Source organism: Arvicola amphibius, chromosome 1 (genome assembly GCF_903992535.2).
Source record: "Arvicola amphibius chromosome 1, mArvAmp1.2, whole genome shotgun sequence".
Lineage (NCBI taxonomy): Eukaryota > Metazoa > Chordata > Mammalia > Rodentia > Cricetidae > Arvicola > Arvicola amphibius.
The window spans coordinates 13,224,303-13,247,814 of record NC_052047.1 but is presented as its reverse complement, the minus strand read 5'-3'; the positions used below and the strand labels follow the sequence as shown (position 1 = coordinate 13,247,814).

General features: G+C 44.6%; 1 protein-coding gene across 16 annotated transcripts in view; it reads left to right on the top strand.

The window, feature by feature from the left end:
* Art3 (ADP-ribosyltransferase 3 (inactive)) overlaps nucleotides 1-23,512 on the top strand; it is a 102,945-nt gene that overhangs the window by 46,836 nt on the left and 32,597 nt on the right. Inside the window, exon 1 of one of the 16 annotated variants that reach the window (XM_038323958.2) lies at nucleotides 3,823-3,890. The exons of the other annotated variants lie outside the window; for them this stretch is intronic. The gene's annotated coding sequence lies outside the window, so the exon portion shown is untranslated. Of the gene's footprint in view, nucleotides 1-3,822; nucleotides 3,891-23,512 lie in introns of those variants that run through there. 16 annotated transcript variants of the gene reach the window in all.

Below are 23,512 nucleotides of genomic sequence, written 5' to 3'. Positions count from 1 at the left end.
CAAAGAAAAACATATAGTTATCCTCCTGGATTTTGGAAGTAGACAAGATTGCCGGACAAAAAATGGGAACATGGGGGTGGGGTGGGATGGGGGGATGGGGGGATGGGGAGAGAAAAGTGTGAAGTGGAGGATGGGAAGAGCTTGAGGGAATAGGATGGTTGGGATATAGGAAGGGTGGATATGGGAACAAGGAATTATATATCTTAGATAAGGGAGCCATTCTAGGGTTGGCAGAGACTTGACTCTAGAGGGGTTCCCAGGTGTCCAGGAAAAAGTGATATCTTAATATTCATACTATGTAATGATTACTTCTAATTTTATAGAACTGACTGTTCTTGCCTAGCTTATCCAGGAATAATGTAAAGTACATCTATGATTTTAAATCTCTAGTAGCCACAGTTAAAAAATAAAAATAACTGAAAATAATTTAAGCAATATATTTAATGTAATTCAAAACATAAAAGATTATTTTGCTTCCTAATCAGCATTGAATGAGTTTGTTCAAACTGAACCAGTCACATGCCAAATGCTCAGTAGTCATATGTGCTTAGTAACACATAAGGGACAGGAGGACCTAGGTTAATAGTCTTATACACTGGCTGCCATGATGCTCGCTCTAAAACAGCCCAAGACTGGGTGTTAGCTTTCACTGTCGACTTGACGTCTAGCGTGACCTGGGGAAAGGGAGCCTCAGCTGAAGGTTCACCCAACAGACTGGCCTGTGGTCATGTCTGTGGGAATCATATTGATTAATGTGAGGAGGGCCGAGTCTTGGGATGCATGAGGAAGTCGGCACGGAACAAGCCAGTAAGCAGCAATCTTCCACGGTCTCTGTTTCAGGTCCTGCTTGAGTTCCGGCCCTGACTTCCCTCAGTGATGGAGTGTGACCTCTAAGCAGAAATAAGCCCTTTCTCTCCTAACACCCAGTGCTTCCAAATGACTCAATCCATGGAGACCAGACAATGCTGGGGCTGAGGGGGGGAGCTCAGAGGGAGCACATTACCTGGTACATCTGTAGGCTCTCTGGTTGACCCCAAAAATTTCCAACATAGTTTTCAAATTTGAAGCAATTAATGCAAGTCATTTAAGCGTAACTTTAACTCTCTATTTAATAAGTTTCAGAAACGCGGACTGACTCCCCCCCCCACCTATGTTAATACCGAGGATATTTTCTTTAGTTAGTGAAAAGTGGGCTAGAAATGGAAACTGTAACATTTCCATTTATTAGAAACCAGCATGACGTAACAGAATCCTGTTTCAGGTTTATAGACAGCAGATGACTCACTCCAGCGGGAGAGAGTACCAGAAGTCTTGAAACAACATGCCCTGACTGAGCACGGGGATGCCCAAGCCCAGCTCCTTAACCTAAGATAGCACAGCACCTGCCACCCTTTTAGCGAACAATTCAATCGTTTTCGGAAGCTGTTAGTCAATTTTTATATTGTTAAGACAATGACACTATGATCTCCTTATAATATTAAAATAATACTGGCCCAGAAGTCAGGAAAAAAAAAACCCATACACCATGTTCAGAGAATCTGCCAGACCCTGAGTAAGACCACACAGCAAAGGAAACAGAAACTAGACATAAATCATGTAAACACAAAAGTTCATTAAAGCACTGAGAAAATTATGCATTTTGTTGTTGCTGAAAAGAACTCCAGAGTGAACAGGAATTTGAGTAAAGCTATTTCTAAACTTAATATTCTGATAATTTGACCTAAGGAAACGTTTTCAAAAGCTGCATTCTGCCATCTGGCATTTGGAACATCTGCCAGGGCTCACGTTGCATAAGTACCGCTTCGTGTTTGATGTGAACTGGCCCAGATGTTACAGTACTGAGTATGTGCACCGAATAAGAGGCGGTCTCAGTAGCCACCACCGTCTGACTGACCTCCCCATGTTTGAGAGAGCCCCAGAGAGTCCTCATCTCCTGCCTTGTCAGCATACCGGAGAGGATGGAATCAAAACTGAAGTCTGCTGGACTTCAGTGCTAATGGGAAGCACCTTAGTGTCCGAAAGACAGAAGACAAACAGCTTTGGACTTCCAGTGGTCAGAGATTTTAAAGGCTGTTTACTTTGTGTGTCTGTGTGTTCACATGTGAGTGGGCGCACACATGTATGCCTATGGAGGCCTGAAGTTAATGCTGAGGGTCTCCCTGGTTGCTCCATTTTACGGATCAGGCAAGGTCTCTTGCTGATCTCAGAGCTTGCCAGTTCTGGCTAATTAGCCAGCTTACCCTTGTGTCTGCCTTCCAAGTGCTGGGACTATGGGGTACCATCATGCCTGCCTGTCTTTTATGTGGGTTCTGGGGCTGTAAGCCCCAGTCCTCACACTTGCCAGGGAAATGCTTGGTGCACTGAGCCAAGGCCTCAGCCCCTGATAAACATTGCCGAGCGCTGGATCTACGGTCCCAGTTCCTGCTGGGCTGGTGACCCTGTCTCCAGCTTCTTCCTGCCCTTAGTGTGCTCTGATTGGCTGGGTTAGGTCTACTGTGGGTTTTCCTCTGGTAAGCTGTAGGCGAGGTGTTTATTAAGCTATCTGCTTCCATTCACTTTGGAAATTGAGTTTGAGCTACAAAGAGTTTGGGCTGTTTCCCCTCTGGATATTTCTCTACCTTTTTTAGAAGAAAATTTATCATCAGATTTAATAGTAGCTATAATGGTGGTTATTATTTATTCCTTTTTTTTTTCTTTTCTAGCCTGGGAAAATGCAGTGCCTCAATATTGTTTTATCTATAACCAAACTCATTTGTCTTGGGATGTCACTTTTTATGAAATCTTCTCCCAAACTAATTATATTAGTACGTAATTAACACATGCCAAAGCTGTTCACTTATTTTTTATAATTTATTTTTTACTTTTATTTTATGTTCATTTATGTATTGCCTGCATATATGCATGTAAGGGTGTCAGATCCCTTGGAACTGGAGTAGCAGACAGTTGTGAGTTGCCATGTGGGTGCTGGGAATTGAACCCAGGTCCTCTGGAAGAGCAGGCAGTGCTCTAACCACTGAGCCGTCTCCCCAGCCCCACTTCTTTTATTTTTAAGTAATTCTAAAGGAAAGAAAAGAACTCGAGTCTGAAAACTAATTTATTTAGAATCTTAGGTAAGTTCAGCAGAATCTTATGCCAAAACTCAGAACGCAGACTGGAGCGGTGGCTCCATGGTTAAAAGCCCTGGCTGTTCTTGCTGAGGCCTCAGGCTCAATTCCCAGCACCCCCTTGGTGGCTCACAACCATCTCTAACTCCAGTCCTGGGGGATTCAACACTCTCTTCTGGTCTCTGAGGGTACCAGGCACATGTGTGGTACATAGGCATCCATGCAGACAAAACACCCATGCTTATAAATGAAATGAAAATAACTGTTGCAAACACAGGGCGTGTTCGAGTTCTGTAACCTCGCTGGCTAGACTGACCCGCTTTTCCATGTCCTCTGTTCCACCCTGGGAGTTTGCTGTCATTTGCATGTGTTGGAGCCAGGAAGAGTGTACAGCACAAAACATCGTCAGTGGCACCATAAGCTTCAGAGAGAGCATTTTCCTCCCAACAAAGGCAGCTCTGTGCACGGCCTTCGGTTGGCCGCCCAGAGCAGAACACGACTGCCAGGCAATGTCGATGTTCATGTGAGTTTTCCAAGCCTGGAAACAACATGGCTATTGTTAAGGAGTGGAAAACACGTGAGAGAGTAGCAGCGAGCAGCATTACAAACAGCTCGTGGATTCAGCAGCAGGGCACACTTGGGCGGCAGCTTGATTGCCAGTCCTGTATTGATCCCCTGAGAAGAGGGGAGGGGAGCACCTGAGGGACACTCTCCCTGCTCTAGTTGGAGGATCCTGCTTCGGGGATGAGTTCTGTCTGTGACTGTTAGGAGAGCCATGTGTGTAAGGTATGACATTGCTTTGGGCTTCTAGTGTTTTAATAGGCTCCGACTCAAATGACCAGTTGTCGGGAGCATTCCAGGACATGGACACGTGGTTTGCCAGTTTGAACTAGAGGTGAACCAGAGCTGTTTGACATGGGAGACCTGCCCAGGAATGTAAAAGGGATTGGAAGGACATTCTTGTCATTGCAGATATTTTATTATATTAAACTTAACTGCCTTTTTTATATTCAAGACAAGAATAGTCTTTTAAATATTTAGAAAAGCTACAAGTTTAGTGGCCTTTAAGAAATTGAGTTTATTTCTTTTTAGATAAAGTAAAAGAATCCTGTCATTGGCCTGTTTCACAGCTTTGTGTTCTCTCTGCGGTCCCAGCTTCCCAGCTCTGGGTTTTAATGCACAGAGAACTGAGTAATGAGGGTCTGGTCAGAAAACCATCTCTGTCTCTCTCTCTCTCTCTCTCTCTCTCTCTCTCTCTCTCTCTCTCTCTCTCTCTCTCTCTCTCTCTCCCCTCTCTCTCTCCCCCCTCCTTCTCCCTCCCTCTCCCTCTCCCTCTCCCTCCCCCTCTCTCTGGGTCTGGATGCCCACTCTGACCTGCATCTGTACCTGTTGGTGGCTGGGTAGATGGTAGTAGCAGGACAGATGGCTAGGAGACCAGAATAATGGCTGTTGTTTGTTTGATGTCTACAGTGTGCCAGTTTGATGTGTGCAGTGTCCCCAATCCCATAATGTTTCAGTAAGAAAGAACACGTCTTTTTAAAGAAGAAAACAAGGATTCAAGCATGTGTACAATGCTGTCTTAGTCACTTAAAACCACTTATAAGAAGCAGGGTCAGAGTAGCAGAGAGGAACAGCGCAGGAGAATTCCTTTCTACTCTGTTGCAATAGGAAGGAAGGGCGACCACAAAGGTCTGACTATAACTCGCGTTCTAAGGCCTCCTTGAGAAAAGAAGGGTAGAGCGGGAGGCAAGTGTGGGCAGCTTGAGACAGTGGATCCGAGGGTCCTGGGGAAGAAGCAGCGGTGAACGTAATTTACCTTCCAGACGTTTATCGTGCGCCTAGGCAAAGCAGTCATATCTCCCTTCTGTGTCTCCGTCCTCACCAGCAGCAGTAGCTCCCAGAGCAGCCAGTGCGTATCCCACGGACAAGGGAAGAGGTGACAGAACTGTCGTTGACGCTGGGCTGAGATGGACAGAAACTGATGTGGGCAGTGACTGACGCTCAGTGCAGCAGGTCATCTCCAGACTGCAGGAATTGTGACCTTGGGTGGTCACAGCATTTCCCGACTGCAGCTTGTACTTCAAGTGCCTTCTTAGAGTCCCAGTTATCCTAGTTCTTACTTCTTCTCATCCCAAGCCCCCTTATTTTGAGTTTATATTAAAAATGTAAAATATAATATAAAATGGGAGGATGCCCAGGATCAGTCCAGTTAGCAGACCGAGTTCTGTGAGGGCTAATCATCTTGTGAGGGGTGGTGGTGGTAGTGGTTTTCAGCTGTTGCTGGGGCATTTTCCCCAAATTCAAATAATGTGCAGTGTCCCAAAGTGGAGTCTGGAAAACCAGGAGGCCTAGAAACATGTCCTAAAACCAAGGACTCCAAAATAGTTCTCAAGCTAGGAATCTGGGATTAGAGGAAGAGAGTCGCAGGCTTAGGGCAAGGGACCGTCCCAGCCTCAGAAGTCACTAGTAACCAGTATGGCTATTCAGTAGAAGCAGAGAAACGTGAGTGGGGAGACCCGAGTAGACAGAAGTCCTCTTGCCCATCAAATCGAGGGAAGAGTGAATCAAAGAGATATAACTTCTACATCTTAGTTGAGGCTTAGAAGACTTTTCTCCTGAGAAAATGGATCCACTTCCTAGGCTAGCCAGCTAGAGTAGTTAACCTCACAGTGATTCTGAAATACACACACTTAACTATCATGAGAGAAGTTACCTTAGGAGAAAAGAATGAATTTTCAAATGTAAATTGAATTAGGTAGCATTGATAAGTGGGAACCACCTGTAAATTAGAATTAAAGGAAAGGCAGTCACTTTGGTACCTTATCATATACGGGTATTTGTTAAAAATCTAATTTAGGGTGCTGGGGAGACGATTTGGTGTGTAAAGTGTTTAGTGCAAGCGCGAGGACCTTGTCAGTCAGGCATCCTGGCACATCTAGCCCCCCAGTGCTGGAGCCGTAGAGACAGACGGATCCCCCAGTGCACTGACCCGCCAGTCCACTCAAACCGATGTGCTCCCTCCCAGCTCCAGGGAGCTCCTGTCTCAGGAAGCAAAGTGGAGAGTGGCTGAAGACACTAGACAGCACCTTCCGGCCTCTACACATAAACACACATGCTCACACATATGTGCATCTACCCACACAAACACATGCACCATACACACAAAAGATAACTTATATGTATTTTTTTAAAAAAGTTATGTGCCCGGATAGCTCAGTTGGCAGAGCGTAAAAAGGAAATAATGAAAATGAGAATAATAGGTCCACAGAGATGGCTCAGCGGGTGAAGCCATTGGCCCAGTGGCCTGGGTTTGGAGCTCCAGAACCCACGTGGAGCTGGAGGTGGCAGTGCCCCTTTGTGACCCAGGTGCTCCCATGCTGAGATTGGAGGCAGGGGCAGGAGACCCCCCTGGATCCTGGCCTGCACACTGCAAACAGCAAGACGCCCTGTCTCAAGGCAGAGAGCAAGGTGCGGAGCTTGAGAAGAAGCAGGGGAGGGGCCTCACTGTGAGAATTAGTTAGACAGAAAGCGGTCAGATGCATACATTAGCACTTAGGGATGATAACCGTCACCATTTCCGCAATCAGTCACTACTGATTCATTACATATGTAGATACATTCATCTCTATCTTTCTGTTTTCTTTGGCAAAAAAATCCCTAATTATTTAAGAGGTGAGAAAATTGAAAAGAACTTTCCTGTCTATTTCTACACACAACACAAACCATCCAGTCGCTGCAGAAGCCGCTTAGCGTTACTGTTCTGTGTGTAGCCGTGGCATTCCCCACTTTGTACTGAGGTAACACGTTCAACAGAAGCAGCGTGTATTCTCATTCATCTTTAAATTTTGTGGGGATTGTGGGGTGTCACAGCACATACTTGCTTTAGAGCGTCCGAAGGTCAAGGTTCTCTTAGTTTGACCCTTCTGCCCTCCACTCAGTCCTTTTGCTTACTATATAGTCCAGATACCACCTCAAACCCATGATCCCCCTGCCTCAGCCTCCATGCTGGCTCATGGTTTTGTTGTTGTTCATTTCATTTTGTTTTGTTTTTGAGTCACTCATTGTGTAGCCCTGGCTGGCTTAGAACTCTATTTAGACCAGGCTGGGCTCAGACTCAGTCACTCACCTGCCTCTGCCTCGCTTCCACTCCTGACTGGCTTTGTTCCTCCCTTTCTCCTGTGGTGGTTTTGCTTTTCCCCATAGCTTTTGTTCCCACTTTGAGTTTCTTTGTTTCTCCAGTCTTGCTTTTTAATAGCAGGAAACTCAAGTGTGCTGCCGCCAGTGGTAGTACCATGGTTTTGGTTTGTGGTTTTCTTTGTTGTTGTTGTTTGGTTTTGTTTTGTTTTTTGAGATAGGATCTCACTGTGTAGCCCTGGCTGTCCTGGAACTCACTCTGTAAACCAGGCTGGTCTTGAACTCACAGAGCTCTGCCTTTGCCTCCACAGTGCTGTGATTAACATGCAACCCCACTTGTAGCCTGAGTATTTTTTTAAAATACCTATACATTTTTTAAAAGAGAGATTGTGTTCTTGGCCTTAACGTTAAAAGAATATAAATCACACCTTTCTTGTTTCTCAAACCTGTAAAGTGGCTTTTTTGTTGTTGTATTTACTTATTTATTTTGCTTGTTTGTTTCTTCAAGACAGGGTTTCTCTGTATGGCCCTGGCTGTTTCGGAACTCACTCTGTAGACCAGGCTGGCCTCAGACTCAGAAATCTGCCTACCTCTGCTTCCCACGTACTGGGATTAAAGGCGTGCACCACCACAGCCCATTAAGTGGCTTTTTGTATATCTGTTCTCAGTTCACTTCTCTCTTTGTAGATCTCTCAAAAGAAAACGATATCTTGTCCTTTGCCTGCCATTCAGCACTACATACTCTAGTTGTTATGTCCAGGGAGTCCCAAATTGTATGGATGACTAAGTGACAATTAGAGAACTAAAAAACTACATTTAGTTAAGGGAAAACAGAAGCAAACTGTGTTAAGTCTCAGAACTGCCAGGTTTGCATGTGCTTGACAAAGAAATGAAGGCTACAGAGAAAGCCATCAACCAGATGACATTACGTCACACTGGCACAGTCGACAGGGCGGCCGGTATAAACACTAACACCATGGCAGTTCACTTTCTGTGGTCCTTGAAATGCAGGAAGCTTGTCTGACACACCTGCCTGCTCCCCTCATTTGTATAAAATAAAGTGAATGGGAGGGGCAGGGAGAGAGGAGCAAGCACAGCCAGAGGCTGGCACTGGTGTCTTCATTTGTATAAAATAAAGTGAATGGGAGGGGCAGGGAGAGAAGAGCAGCACAGCCAGAGGCTGGCACTGGTGTCCTTCCTCAGTCCAGTCCACCTTAGTGTTTGCGACAGCGTCTCTTCATGAACGTGGAACTTTCCAGTTGCTGGCTGACCAGCAGTCTTCAGTGATCTGCCCATCCCCACCCCTCCAGCCGTGCAGTTACAGACACCACCATGCTTAACTTTCACATGGGTGCTGAGGATCCGAACTCAGGTCCTTAGGTTTGCATGGCTGACCCTTACCTGACTGAGCCACCTTCCCAGCCAGTAGAGTCAAACCAGAAACTTCATTTCTGTAATTCCTGTCTTGTAAAATCTCCCCCTTTTCCTTCACTTTTCACTCCCTTTACAGATATGGGGCTGAACTCTCCCCCAGTCTGACAAGGGAGAGTGTGTGTGTGTTCGTGTTCATGTGTGTAAAGGCCAGATATGATGACCTGTGTCCCGGGTCTTTGTCCCAGATGTTTTCAGTTGGTCTTTCTTGTGAATACACATAGTGTTGAAGGACTGGGAAGGTAAGCACACAGATCCAAGTTCAGATCCCCAGCACCCAAGCGAAAGGCTGGGCCTGGCAGTGCACATACTGGACCAGTACTGGTGAGAGAGAGCCTGGGGCCAGGCCTGGCAGTGCACACCCCTCACTGGTACTGGTGAGGGAGACTGGGGGTAAAGTACAGGGTGTGACCTTTAGCTGAACTTGTCTTGAAAGACTGATAGAGGAAGACCCCCCCATGTCAACTTTTGACCTTTACACACATGAACACGCACGCGCGTGCGCGCGCGCGCACACACATACGCACGCACACACATGCACACACACGTACACCCTGAGGATAGGATGCTATTCTGAGACCCCACAGTGGTGTAAATAGGTAGCAAGGACAGCAGCATTCTCTCTGGGTGCAGCTCTTAATCACTAACGAATCTGGAGCTTGCTGAAGGCGTCTGTTAGGCAAAATTATGACTTAGGGACTCAGCACGGCTTCCTAAGCATCTTCAGGACTTGGCAAAAGATACTAGAGTATGACGTACGAGCCGGAAGTTTGGCGAAGACTGAGGAAAATGGCATCCTGGCACATGCCTGTATTCCTGGCAGTCAGGAGGCAGAGAGGCAGCCTTGCCACAAGTATCCTACCTTGATTGACGTTGTGCCTATGCATGTGGGTACCTTAAGTAAACTCCTGCAATTGCGTCTTTCCTCTCTCTACGTGCCCCTGCTCTACATAATCGTTGCCATTAACCTTCCTTCAGACCCTGTCAGCACGGATTTAGTCAAACCCTCATGGCTCCATGCTTGAATTCGCCCCAAACTTCCCATTGCTTCTCCCTCGCTTCTAGCCAAATGTTTCTTCAACGTCACCTTTGTCCTGTGTGGCATGACTTGGAGATGGGATCATTTCCTCCTCTACTTGATGTCCTTTGCTGCTTCACTGAAGTTCCAACCTTAAAGGCTCTTGGTTACCCAATCAAGATCTTCCCTGCCCTCCCTGTCTGCAGCTTAGACCGCAGTGCTAGCTGGTGAGTGAGGCAGGCACTTTCAGGAGCAAATGCCAGTTTCACTGCCCCTCAAAGTGTCCCTTATTTCCAGCTGACATGCAGGCTGAAAGGCCCGGATTCGCTCCTGCCTACTGTACTGACATTTTTAACATGTTTCATGACTGCAAGCCAAGCATGCCAACATGTGCCTGCTGTCTTTCAGAAATGTATGACTGTCAACTGAGCACACTTGGGAATGAATGAATGGATTCTCTAAGCGAATGTGCTCAGGAATTTACCTACCTGTGTGCATGGGCTCCCCAAGATAGGAAATACTATCAGGTTCTTAGTTAGGTGTCTACTGCGGTGATAAAGACCACGACCAAAAGCAACTTGGGGAGGAGATGGGTTTATTGCAGCTTACAACTCTCAAATGGCAACTCCATCACGGAGGCGGGGAGTCAGCACAGGAACCTGGGGGGTAGGCAGGCAGCACAGGAACCCAAGGCAGGAGGCAGGAGCTGAAGCAGAAGCCATGGAGGAGTGCTGCTTACTGGTTTGCTCAATTTGTTTGCTTATACTATCTAGGACCACTGCCTTGCCAGGGGTGGTACCACCTACAGTGAGCCCCCCTCCCAACATCAATCACAAATAAAGAAAATACCCCACAGGCTTGCCCACAGGTCAACACCACAGAGAACTTCTCTCACCTAAGCTCCCTTCTTCCTAAATGACTGTGTGTCAAGCTGAGGTAGAACAGCAGTGAGCCAGGGTTCAGGGAGGATTTGCTTTAGCTTGGGCTCCTCAGACGGTATTGTGGGGATATCCTGTTAGCTTCTTTTACTATGGGAGGACACTGTGTCCCATGAATTCCTTACCTTACCTGCTGCAGGTGGGGAGTCTTCCCCACCTCTCATGCCTCGGCTGGGCTGCTTTGGGCTTTGCTCTTACCAAGACGGGAGCACATTGTGTTCTGTGAAGTATCATGTCATGCAGCCGTATGGAGTGGCTTGCACTTTTTGGAATATGTGCTGTTCTTACATCATCAGTGCCTGGGATTTTCTCTCTTTTTTTTCTTTCCCTCCATACTTCTTCAGCTTCTAAGTACAATGGTCACCATAGCATCTCTGCCCCACTGCAGGAAGTTGCCCTCCTTTGGAACCCCGACCACCTGACCCACACAATCTTATTTTTGATATGATGTACTACTAGTCCTTTCCTATTGCAGTGATAAAACACCACGATCAAGCCAACCTGTGGAAGCATTAATTTGGGCTTGTGGGTCCAAAAGGTTAGAGTCCTTAGGGGCAAAACAAGACGCGGTGACAGGAACTGGAAGCTAAGGGCTCACGTCTTGAGCCACAGGCACCAATAAGCAGCAAACAAAGTCAGATGGCACAGTCTTTAAAAACTTTCAAAGAACAAGGTCATGCCCTCTAAACCTTAGCACCATCAATTCAGGACCAAGCACTCACATGCCTGAAACTGGGGGGCACGCTTCCATCCAACCATCACATGTGGTATCCTCTCGGTACAGACTAAGGTGTTCAAGGACGGGACGCACCCCACCCCCTTTTGTGCCGAGTACATGTTGGACTCAGTAAGTGCTGTTTAAAGAGCGATGAGCAGAACGCCCGCACATGAAGTAAGCTACAGAGTGGGTTCCGATCATCTGGGACAGTCTGATCTAAAATGTTCCTGGGGTAGTTCCATGGCAGCCTTTTTATTAACTTCCAATAGAGCTAATGGAATAGCATCTAAATTTGGTATTTGAGAAGGAGCAGACAGCTTGCTGAAGAGTTAGTTTAAAAAAGAAAGCTGATAGGGGTCCCGAGACCCACTTCGGTTACCGTCTGCCACCTCACACACAGGGATTGTCCCTCCTAGTTCTGCTTCCTCTCTTCTAAAAGCCAGTGTTTCCTGTTTCAGAAGGGAATACATTTGCGCTTCTAAAAAAGAAGTTAGTTATCTTTAGCTTTCTTTTAAGTTTGGCTAATGTTCCCACAACAGTTACTTCATGGGGGTTTCCAGCCTTGGGAATAGCAACTCTTGATTACAACACCCACCGTGCCACAGGGAAGAGCTCCAACCTTCCCGCATGCTATGCGATGGATCACTTACTTCACAGTCATTAAAGAAGCAAATGTCCTTCCTTCCCCTCAGCTCTCTTAGGTCCCATCTTCCCTGATTTGGGTCCTCAATCCACAGGCCCTGTATTTTGGACATGTTACGCTGAAAACAAATTGCAATATCTTGTTTCTTAGCCCATTTTGCATTGTATGGGGGGAAACTGCAGATAAAAGTGATTGCACTGGAGGCAGGTAAGTGGTATGTACCACCAGTCCCATGCACTGGAGGCAGGTGAGTGGTATGCACCTCCAGTCCCAGCACTCAGGCAGAGAGGTGGGTGGATCTCTGAATTTATGCACAGTCTACAGAACAGGCTCCAGGGCAGCGAGGGCTACATAGAGAACCCTGTCTTGAAAAAGAAGCAGGCAAACAACAACAACAAAAAGATTGAATTGAAGAGGACAATAGGGCTGGAGAGGTGGCTCAGTGGTTAAAAGCACTGATTGCTCTTCCAGAGGACCTGGGTTCAATTCCCAGCACCCACATGGCGGTTCACAACCATCTGTAACTCCAAGATCTGACACCCTCACCCAGACATACATGCAGGCAAAACATCAGTGCACATAAGATAAAAAGTAAATTAAAAAAAGAAGAAGAGGGCAACAGAATAGATGGTGTGAAGAGTCAGAAAGCGACCGGCCTAGCCTGCTGCTCCCCGTGGGCACGGTAACACAGGACAGTTTTTCCTTCCTTGTGTCAGGTTACAGTGCACTGGTTTCTGGAGGCCTGATTATAACAGTCACCTCTTTCCCCGAGACACAGACATCTTCATCTGTGCAGAGACGGACTAACCGTGCACCCACATCTTCCTGTGAGAGACCCACTGAAAGACCGGTTCAGAATTTCCCTGCAAACTGAGGAAGCGGCTTTCCACTTTTCCGTGTTACACATACAGTAACTTCACTTCAAGACACTTCTCTCACCACATGCCCTGAATGAACAAGAGCTTCTAGACCCTGAGGGTTACCTAGGAGACATGTTTAGCAGGAAGGTCGGGATTTCCCATGGCAGTGCCATTTCCAGTCCCCACCCCACCGGCCCTTCACTCCCTGGCCTGGGCTGCGCTCACCATGGATCCTGCTTGTTTTCCTCAGCCTTAGGCTGACTGCTTGCTCTAGCCCAGCCTGTCTGAAAGAGATGCAGGGAGCTGGGTATGGTGACACATGGCTGTATTCCTGTACTCAGGAGGCTGAATCAGGATTCCAACTTGGAACCTACCTGGGCTGCATAGCAAGACTGTCTCAAACAAACAAATAAGCAAATCAGGACAAACAGAAATGAGGCTACAAAGGTATTTGGGGGGAGGCTAGCCTCATATGCATGAATTCTCCCTTGGGTTTGATTCCCAGGACAGCATAAACCAGGCTCCATGACACATGCCTGTAATCACTGTAGAGGCAGAGACAGGATAATTAGAAATGCAAACTCATCCTTTGTAGCACGATTAATAAAAACCCAGAGACAGAAACTGGGGTGTAGTAGGAGGCCGCTTGTTCATTTCCCAGCTGCCCAGAGTCCCGAAATAGTCACACAGAAACTATATTATTTGAAACACTGCTTGGCTAGTGACTCTAATGTATTCCTAGTGAGCTTTTACATATTAAATTAACCCATTTCTATTATTTTATATTTTACCACAAGACTCATGGCCTACCAGCAAGGTTCTGGCTAGCAGTTCACATCTTTCTCCTCTGGCGGCTCCATGACTTCTCTTGATTCCGCCTTCTTTCTCCCAGCATTCAGTTTAGTTTTCCCCACCCAGCTCTGCTCTGCTAAGCCACTGGCCAAAAGCAGCTTCTTTATTCATTAACCAATAAAAGCAACACAGATACAGAAGGACTTCTCACACCACTGGGGTTCAACCTGAAGGTCAGAAAAGCCAAACAGCCACTGGCTCTTCCCTCTACCTCAATCTGAGATGATGACCCTGCTGCCAGGAATCTCAGAATGAGACCGTGTGTGAGAGCTGTCTCCTCCCGTCTTATATTCCTCTCTAAGTCTGGGATTAAAGGCGGGTACCACTACTGCCCAGTTTCTATGGCAAACTAGCACGACTACTGGGATTAAAGGTGCATGTCACCACTGTCTGGTCTGTAAGGCTGAACAGTGTGACCACAGTTTTACTCTCTGAACTTCAGGCAAGCTTTTTCTATTGAAATACAAATGAAGTATCACTACAACCCTTAACTACATAACAAATTGGAAGTCAGCCTGGGCAACATGAGGAAAAAAAAAGTAAATAACATTAGCTACGTGGATAATGAAACTTTCTGAGTTAGGTGTGGCTGCTCACACCTGTAATCCCAGTACTTGGCTTTAGCTGGAGGATGCCCCAGAAGGTCAACCTGGTTTACATAGCAAATTTCCCACCAGCCTAGATTACAGAGACACTGTCTCAACAAACCAAAGGAAAAACTTTCGTGTAGCCACACTTGAAGAAACACAAGTGAAATTAATATCACTGATTTTTTATCTTATTTAACACTTTGTATCTGAAGGGCATATTTTACTTTCTTGCTATGTTTAATCCTTTAGGGGTTTTATACTGACAGCCCTTAGCATTTGCATACTAAATTTTCATCTCAAATAATTGATCTATATTTAGATTTCATGAAATGTCAAGTCCAAAAATAGATGCAAATACTTCCGTTGTTCTAAACATTGAAAACTTTTCCGTAAGCCAATCATGGCTTTAAGATGAAATAAAGCTAAATGCCCTGAAACCCTTCTTCTTCCTCTCCACTAAGTCACTTTCAAAGGGCTCCGTGTTTGACTGGGGGCTGGAGAGGCCATCGAGGCTGTCCACTGAGACGACTTTTCCTCCAGCTCCCTCCAGCTCCCTCCCTCCTGCCCTGGCTTAGATGGTGCCCTGCCAACCTCATTCAGCCCACTCTGTTTAATACAGAATTGCCCCCCTTCCCCTCTCCCCTCCCCGCCATCTCCCACACCCCTGTCTCCCTCCCCCGCCATCTCCCCTCCCCACACTCCACAATTCTGATCCTGCTCATTCCACAGGACTTTAGTCTCTCCCACCAAATGGTTGCTAACTTATTATCTGATTTGCTGCCTCCTCCCTCCCCTCTACCACTTGCTAGCTTGTAAGCTCCCTGGAGCACTATCTGTTAACTGATACTATCTCAGCGTTTACAGCTCAGGAGTTAGGGCCTCAGCTAGAGATAGTTTGCTGGTCTTGGGTATATTCTCCAGCACTTGAAAAAAATGTGAATTAGATTTACTAGATTACTCTTTTTTTTTCAATTCGACAAATTTATTCAAAAAAGGAACAAATAGAAACATCAGATGAAACAAAACGAATGCCTAATTGAACTTTAAAACGTGTATGTTTTCCGTAGCATTGGGTGTATTTACTCGCCCATTTGGGCACCAGTTTGTGTAGGGCAGTAGATGAGCCTGGCACTGTTTGGTGCTGAAGGAGGGGGCGCGTTACATAAGTCAGTTTCTTTTTGAATCTCGTAGAGAAAATCAACTATACTCAAACGCATAATTCTGGGCATTGACAAGCGTCCTGGGATGGGGGAAAGGACAGAAATTAAGGCCGGCTGACACATCTGAACAACTGGTAATAAACAAAGGCAATGCAATTCACTATAAATCCCAGAGCACAGCATAGGTACACAGTGAATCGTTATTGGATAATTTAGTGGCTAGGGTTATTGTTTTAAATACAAGTAAATTAGTTAACAATAATGTCAGTAGAAGAGAGTGTATAAATTTTCTGAAAAAATAGGATGGAATTTTTTTCCAATTGTTCTGCATCTCCTTTATTTTTTTTTCTTATTTTTTTTCATGACGGTGGAGGAGGACTGAGAAACCAAGGACAGTGGCGATGAGCATGAACTCTACAGCATGGACGGGCTCACTGTGAGCCTTGTCAGTTTGGTTGCTCACCTTCCTGGACTTAGGGGGAGCTGGGAGGACCTTGGACTTAACATAGTGAAGGGAACCCTGATGGCTCTTTGGCTTGGAGAGGGGCGGAGTGGGGGTATGGGTGGAAGGGAGGGGAGGGAAGGGGGAGGAGGAGGGGAGGAGATGGAAATTTTTAATAAATTTTTAATAGATTACTCTTATAAAGGCTTATTAAGTTGTTAGAAGGTGTAGGCTACATTCAGTAAACCCCATAAAGATTCGAAAGCATGGTTGCTGAATTCTCTGAAATGCAGCCTGAACGTGTCCTTTGTATCCCGTGCTATTCAAGCTGGAAGCGGTGGACAAAGGAATGAGGAGAGAAGAAACTTACAATTTAGTTACAAAGACAAAGGTCATGACACACAGTGAGGATGTTTCAAAAAAACTAGAATTGGTGCTGTGTGTGTTCTTTTGAGTGAGAATTTCCCAGGAGGCATTTCAGCTACATGCTTCCATATCATGCACTTTTTGACACAGGTGACACAGAGAGAACATGCAGCAAACGGGAGCGTACAGACTAAGAAGCCTGCACTTGAAAACGTGTTTGAAACACGGGACAGAGAGGAAAATGGGCTCCAAAAATAAGATTGACCCAAATTTTGTAGCAACTAATTTATTATACAAATTTTTAAAGGAAAGATATTTTGAAACTAGAATTATATAGAAAACTTTAAGAATCATTGCATTTTAAGCTGCTGTGATGCTCTGTGGAGGCCAGAGGATGCCCTGGTGCAGGAGATGCTTCCCTCAGCGTGGAGGGACCAGAAATTAAACGCAGTTTAACCTCCTCAGTCACTTTGCCACTTGAGAACTGCATATAACATTTTAAGTGTATTTACCTTTCAGGACATTAACACAGCTTCCATACCTGAGATATATAGTAAAGTTTGACTCTAGGCAAGAGAGGGGTGCTTTCTTCTTGGAGGAGACTCTACAAACACAGCTGTAGAGGCCCACCCCCCGAAGTCTCAGGACTCTCAGCACCGGGCAGTTTATGTCTAATTTTAATTTTTTTCTTTTGCCTGTTTTTGGGGGGAGAGTTCAAGAACTCTCGAGTTCTCTTAGGAAGACACTTTGTCTCGCAGACAGGAAATTGCGATCGGCAGAGGATGAGTGAGGACAAAGGTTCTTTCCAGTTTCCTGGAACTGGCGATCGTCACGATGGAACATCTAGATTTCCTTTTTTCTTTCACTGAAAATGGATTTTTAAAAACATACATATTCTGACTACCATTTCTCCTTCCCCCTACTCCTCCCAGTTCCTCCCCACCTCCCCTTCCCATCTGGATCCACACCCTTTTTGGTTCTCCTTAGCAAAACAGGCTTCTAAGGAATAATAATAAAACAAGATATAAAAAGCAGACAAATCAGAATGTGATTAAAGAACCGAACAAAAGGAACCAACGGAAAAACACAAACTCATAGGTGCAGATACACAGGCTCGCACACTCGGGATCCCATAAAACCCAAACCACAAGCCACAGTCTATACTCAAAGGACCTGTAAGGTAGGAAGAAGTATGTATTATAGGAGGTGTCTACTGTAGGTTTCCAAACGACCCTTCAAATGGCCCTTAGTTTTTGCTGTCCTTCCCCAAATTCTGTCCCTTGCCCCTCTTCCCTCCCTCTCTCTTCCCTCTCCCTGTTTGATCCCCCATTCCAGTCCAGCCCCCCATCCATAACTATTCTAATTCCCTTCCCAGGATGATCCTTCCTCCCGCCTAGTCCCTTACTCTCTACCTAACCTCTGTGGTTACACAGATTCTATCTCATTTATCAAGTAACAGCTAATATCCATATATAAGTGAATACATACCATGTTGTTCTTTCTGGGTCTGAGTTATAGCACTCATGGTTTTTTTTCCTGGCTGCATCCATTTCCATTATATAAATGTGAATTTCATTTTATAATGGCTGAGTAATATTTGTGTATAAATTACCATATTTTCTTTATCCATTCATCCATTAGTGGACATCCAGATTGTTTTCCGTTTCCGCCTATTAGGAATCGAGAAGCAACGAACGCGGTTGAGCAAGTGTCCCTGACATAGGATGGCGCTTCTTTGGAGTATTATACATACCCAAGAGTGGTATAGCTGGGTCTTGAGGTAGATCAATTCCTATCTTTCTGAGGAACCACCGCACTGATTTCCATAGCGACTGTACAGATGTGCACTCCCACCAGCAATGGATGTGTGTTCTACCTCCCACGTCCTCACCAATATGAACTGTCTTTTGTTACTGATCTTGGCCATTCTGATTGGTGTAAAATGAAATCTCAAAGTGGTTTTGAATTTCCATTTCCCTGATGGCTAAGGATGTTGAACATTTCTTTAAGTGGTTCTCAAACATTTGCATCTCCTCTTTTGAGAATTCTGTTTCGATCTCTACCCCATTTTTAATTGGGTTATTTGTTTTCTTGGTGTCCAAGGTTTTTTTTTAAGTTTTTCATAAATTTTGGTTATTAACCCTCTATTAGACGTGAACTTGTTAAAAATCTTTCGCCATTTTGCAGGCTGCTGCTCTGTCTGAATGATGGTGTCCTTTGCCTCACAGGAGCATCTCAGTTCCATGAGGTCCCATCTCTTCACTGCCGGCCTTGGCACCTGTGCTATCAATATTCTGCTCAGAATGTTGTCTCCTGTGCCGACACAGTCAAGGCTGCCCCCCACTTTCTTGTCTAGCAGGTTCAGTATCTGGTTTTATGTTGAGGTCTTCGATCCATTTGCAGTTGGGTTTGTACGTGGTGATAAGTATGGATCTATTTTCATCCCTCTACAATGCAGCAATTCAGTTTGAGCAGCGTCATTTCTTGATGATACTGTCTTTTTTCCAGTGTATTTCTGGCTTTATTTAAAAAAAAAAAAAACAAAACAGGTGCCAGGCGGTGGTGGCACATGCCTCTCGGGAGGCAGAGGCAGGCGGATCTCTGAGTTCGAGGCCAGCCTGGTATACAAGAGCTAGTTCCAGGACAGGCTCTAGAAACTACAGGGAAACCCTGTCTCGAAAAACCAAAAAAAAAAAACAAAAAAACAAAAAAACAAAAAAAAACAGGTGTCCATAGGTATATGAACTTATTTCTGTGTCTTCAATTCTATTTCATTGATCAGTGTATCTGTGTATCTGTGTTTGTGCCAATAAAATAAAAAATAAATTTAAAAACATGCTGGTTTTTTTATTACTATGGCTTTGTATTACAATTTGAGGTTGGGGACAGTGACACCTCCAGCAGTTCTTTATTATTTGGGACTGTGTAGCTACCCTGTGTGTGTGTGTGTGTGTGTGTGTGTGTGTGTGTTCATATGAAGCTGAAAATTGTCCTCTCAAGTTCTTTGTAAGAATTGTGTTGGAATTTTGATGGCGATTGCATTGAATATGATGGCTACCTTTACTGTATTAATCTTACCAACCCGTAAGCGTGGGAGATTTTCCACCTGCTGAGACCTTCAGTTTCTTTCTTCAATGTCTTAAAGTCTTTATTATACAAATCTTTCACTTGCTTGGTTTGAATTACCTTAAGATAGATTTTTTGAGGCCATTGTGAAGGGTGTTTCCCTGTTTCTTTTTCTCAGTCTTTTGTCATTCAGTATAGGAAGATACTGATTTTTGTATCCTGCTACTTTGCTGAAAGTGTTTATCAGCTGTGGGAGCTTCCTGGTGAATTTTTTGGGGTCACTCATGTATACTATCATATCATCTGCAGATAAAGATAAAGGCTTCTTCCCTTCCAATTTGTGTCCCCTTGATCTCCTTGAGTTGTCTTATGGCTCTAGCTAAGACTTCAAGTACTACTATATTGAATAGGTATGGAGAGCGGACCGCCTTGCCTTCTTCCTGATTCCAGTAGAATTGCTTTGAGTTTTTCTCCATTTAAGTTGACGCTGGCTATGAGCTTGCTGTAAGCATAGTAATAACGAAGACTTTTGTATCCCTGCCCTCCAGGACTTTTATCGTGAAGGGGTGGGTGTTGGGGGGGCTGTCAAAAACCTTTTCTGCATCTAATCAGATGATCATGCGATTTTTGTCTTTCAGTTTGTTTTTATTGTGGGTTACATTTATTGATTTTCAATATTGAACCATTCCTACATCTCTGGGATGAAGCCTACTTGATCATGATGGTTGCTTTATTTATTTATTTATTTATTTTTTTTGGTTTTTTCGAGACAGGGTTTCCCTGTAGTTTCTAGAGCCTGTCCTGGAACTAGCTCTTGTAGACCAGGCTGGCCTCGAACTCAGAGATCCGGGTTGCTTTATTTTTTTTAATGTGTTTTTAGATTCTGTTTCCAGGTATTGAGTTTTTTTACATCTGTGTTCATGGGGGAGACTGTTCTGTAATTCTCTTTGTTGCGTCTTTGTATGGCTTAAGTATCAGTAATTGCGGCCTGATAAAAATAATTTGGCAATGTTTCTTGTGTCTCTGTTCTATGGAATAATTTGAGGAGCATTGGCCTTAACTCTTCTTTGAAAGTCTGTTAGAATTCTGCATTAGAACCATCTGATCCTGAGGGGTTTTTTTTTGTGTGTGTGTGGAGGGCAGTTGGAGACTTAATGACTACTTCTATTTTCCTGTGGGTTATAGGTCTGTTTAAATTGCTTATCTGATAATTGATTTAACTTTGGTAGGTGATATATATTGAAAAATTATCCACTTCTTTTACATTTTCCAACTTGGTGGCGTTCAGGATTTTCTAAGCATGTCCTTACGATTCTTTGAATGTCCTTGGCGTCTGCTATTTTGTCTCCCTTTTCATCTCTAATTTTGTTAATTGGATTTTCCCTTTCCACCTTTTAGTTAATTTGGCTAAGAGGTTTTCAATCTTAGTGATTTTCTCAAAGAGCCAACTCTTTGTTTCATTGATTCTTTGTATAGTTTGCTTGTTTCTAGTTTATTGATTTCAACTTTGAGTTTGGTTATTTCTTGTTATCTGCTCCTTCTGGGTAAGCTTGCTTGTTTTTGTTCTAGAGCTTTCAGGCGTGCTTTGAGTCTCTGGGATGAGATCTCTCCCTCTCTTTTGCTAATGTGGGCGCTTAGTGCTGTAAACCTACCTCTTAGATCCACTTTTGTTGTTTGGGTGTACTGTGTTTTCATTTTCATCCATTTCTAGAAAGTTTTTAAATTTATTTCTTAATTTTTGCCTTGACCCATTTCTCTTTCAGTAGAGTTGTTTTGTTTCCATGGGGTTTTAAGCTTTCTGTTGTTTCTGTTGTTAACATCCGGCTTTAATCTCTGGCCTGACAGGATACAGGGAGTTATTTCAGCGTTCTTGTATTTGTTGAGAGGTTTGTGTGTGTGTGTGTTCACGTACATGGTCAGTTTTGGAGAAGGTTCCAGGAGGTGCTGAGAAGAAAGTATATTCTTTTGTGCGGATGAAATGTTCTGTAAATATGTTAGGTCCATTTGGTTTATTGCACCAGTTAGCTCCAGCTTTCTCTGTTTAGTTTTTGTCTGGATGACCTGCCTAGGGTGGAGAGTGTGGTGCTGAAGTCTCTCCCTATCACTCTGTGACAGTCACTGTGTGATTTTAGCCATGGCAGTGTTTCCTTTATGAATACGGGTGCCCTTGTGTTTGGTGCATAGATGTTAAGAGTTCAATATCCTCTTGGCGTCTTTTTTCTTTGAGGAGTATGTAGTGTCCTTTCTTATCTCTTCTGATTAGTTTATTTTGTTAGATATTAAAATGACTCCACTAGTTTGTTTCTTGGGTCTGTTTGCTACGAATATCTTTTTTCCATCCTTTTATTCTGAGGTAATGTCTTTCCTTGATGTTAAGGTTTTGTTTCTTGGATATATCAGGAGGATGGATCCTGTTTTTGAGTCCAGTCTGTTAGTCTGTCTTTTCATTGAGGAGTTGGGACCTGTAATGGTGAGTTACCATTGTTCAGTGTCTAGTGATATCTGTTACTCTGTTGATTTTTTTCCCTCTTTCTTTTGACTTTCTTTGACTGGTCTGAGATGATTGGCTCCTTGCGTTTTCTTGGGTGTGGTCAGCCTCTTCCGGTTGAAGTTTTCTTCCTAGTGTCTTGTGTGGGGCTGGATTTATAGATAAACAATGCTTCACTTTGGTTTTATCTTGGACTATTTTTCTTTCTCCATCTATTGTAATTGAAAGTTTTGCTGGGTATAGTTGGCATCTGTGCTCTCTTAGAGTCTATAGAACATCCGTCCAGGCCCTTCCTGGCTTTTAGAGTCACCACTGAGAGGCCAGGTTTCTCTCCGGGAGCTCTGCCCGCTTGTGCTGCTCCATCTTTTTTCCGATAGCTTTAAACTTCTTTCTTTGTTCGGTATGTTTAGTGTTTTGATTATTGTGTGCCAAGAGGAAGGATTTTCTGTTCCATTCTATTTGGTGTTCTGTATACTTCTTGTATCTTGATATGTTGGGGAAATTTTCTTCTATGATTTTGTTGAAAATATTTTCTTATGGGTCTGACCTGGGTTTCTTCCCCTTCCTCTATTTCTGTTATCCTTAGATTTGTCTTTCCACAGTTTCCCAAATTTCCTAGATGGTTTTGTGCCAAGAGTTTTTTTTAAAATGTAGCAATGTCTTTGACTGAAGTATCCGTGTCTTCTATCTAGTCTGAGATTTTTCTCTTGTTTTTCTCTTGCTGCTGTTTCTTCAAATTCCTCATTTTTTCATTCCCAGTTTCTCCTCCACTTGGGTTTTCTTTATTGATTTTGTTTCCACTTGCAAGTCTTGGGCAGTTTCCTTCATTTCGAGCCACTGTCCGCTTATGTTTTCATCGGCTTCTTCAAGGGATTTATTCATTTCCTCTTTAAGGATCTCTAGCATTTTCATAAGGGTCTTTTGAAGTCTGTGTCTGCTGCTTCAACTATACATCATTGCTCAGGACCTACCGTGAGTCGCTGGACTCTAGCGAAGGCATATTGTCCAGGGTGTTCCTGTGTTTTACCCTGGAGTATAGATATCTGGTCTGGGAAGATTGTAATTTTGGATGTTGCTATCTGGTCATGTCTTTGTTGAGTGTATACTCTGTTCCTTGGTTTCTGTTGCTCTCTTTGGATCTTAGGAGAATGTGGTGGGCTTGTGTGGCCTGGTAGGGAGTGCTTCTGAGTTCCTGTCAGGCGTGGCCACTGGAGGTTCCAGTTGGAATATGTTTCCTGGATTTGGAGTTGATTCTGAGGAATGGCTATGGACTAGGAGGGATTGCTTAGGGTGCCAGCAGGAGGGTGGAGAGTAGGGTGCCATCAGGATCTGCTAATCCCCTGGGATCAGGGGTAGAAAGGGGTAGAGGCCACAGTTGGTGGTCTGCTGCAGAGCGGGGGGGGGGTGTTGAAACTGGGGGACTGGGTTTAGAGGAGATGAGGAAGAGTGAAGATAAGAATATTGCCAATCTGCTGGCTGGCTGGTCAGGCTGGCTGTGGCGAGGCTGCCTGCTATGGCTGGCTGGTTCCCAGAGAATTCTTGTAAGAGTTGGCAGTTGAGACAAAGGGATAGGGTGGTGGTGGTGAGGGAGCCTGTAGATCTGTCTGATCTGCTAGAAATGTGGGCAAGTGGTCTGTTACAGAGCCAGGATGAGACTGGGGGACCATATGGGGGGTGAAGGTTGTCAACCTGTTTCCATGGC